This window comes from Oncorhynchus kisutch, linkage group LG24, assembly GCF_002021735.2.
Source record: "Oncorhynchus kisutch isolate 150728-3 linkage group LG24, Okis_V2, whole genome shotgun sequence".
Classification (NCBI taxonomy): Eukaryota; Metazoa; Chordata; class Actinopteri; order Salmoniformes; family Salmonidae; genus Oncorhynchus; species Oncorhynchus kisutch.
The window spans coordinates 38608872-38609843 of record NC_034197.2 but is presented as its reverse complement, the minus strand read 5'-3'; the positions used below and the strand labels follow the sequence as shown (position 1 = coordinate 38609843).

The window sequence follows — 972 nt, the reverse complement described above, 5'->3', positions numbered from 1 at the left end:
TTCAAATTTTATTTTGCGGTTTAGAGACAAAATCTATACAGTACCAGCTGTTGCTAAATGGCACATTGTATTGTGTAGTTCAGCCAGGGTTGTGGACTTTGGACAAACCCTGGGACTTGGGATGGGATTTGTTTAAGTGGAGTGTTTGGTCTTCTATAAAGAGGTGCATTCTGTATTTTTTTTTTCTTTGAGGAGAGCTTTACAGCCCCCAGACATATTTGGGTTTGTGTGACCCCCTTGTTTTACTCTCGCGTCCCCTCTGAAAGAAAAGCATTGAGACTTTTTCTTCATGAATGTTTAAGTAGCAACAAAACCACTCCGACAGCATTCTTTCAGGAAATAACGTTTTCTTCTTCTATCCTGTTAGGCCACTACACTGCATGTTGTAAGCAATAGTTTACTGTAAAGAAAGAGGGAGGAAATCACTTTTTAACTCCTTTTTGCAGCTGAGGTAAGCTTTTTATCAAAAGTTTTTTTTAAATCTAGTTACAGACACATCATTTGGTTAACATTTAATGCTAAACTTCAACAAGATTTACTGGAAGTGTAATGTATTTTTTTGGGGCGAAGGGGGCACTGTCAGATCTTTTCAGGTTATTTTGTTGGTATGAGAAAGTGAAAGCTTTGTTTTTAAACAGAGAACTCACATTAGTGGCAGAGTTAGGTGTTGTGAACAGTACAGTTAAATGTTTACATTTGTTCATTTATAGTCATTTAGCAGATGCTCTTATCCAGAGCCTTGTACAGTTAGTGCATTCATCTTTTAAGATAGCTGGGTGAGACAACCACAGATCAAAGTCGTAGTAAGGACATTTCTCCTCAATAAAGAAGTTATAAGCAAAAGTTAGTGCTAGTCGTAAAATACAAGTGCAGTTTCTTTGTCGTGTGGCAGGGGGATAGTGCCGAGAAGATGTCTTATTTAAGATGCTGTTTATTGAAGAGGCAGGGTAACTTTGCGTGTCTTCTCATCAG

At 37.9% G+C, this 972-nt stretch overlaps 1 protein-coding gene across 4 annotated transcripts in view; it reads left to right on the top strand.

Annotated features, from left to right (window-relative positions):
* Window positions 1-367: 367 nt before the first annotated feature.
* LOC109869098 (myelin transcription factor 1) overlaps window positions 368-972 on the top strand; it is a 147338-nt gene continuing 146733 nt past the window's right edge. For all 4 annotated transcript variants that reach the window (XM_031803845.1, XM_031803843.1, XM_031803844.1 and 1 more), the window contains exon 1: window positions 368-451. The gene's annotated coding sequence lies outside the window, so the exon portion shown is untranslated. The remainder of the gene's footprint in view (window positions 452-972) is intronic.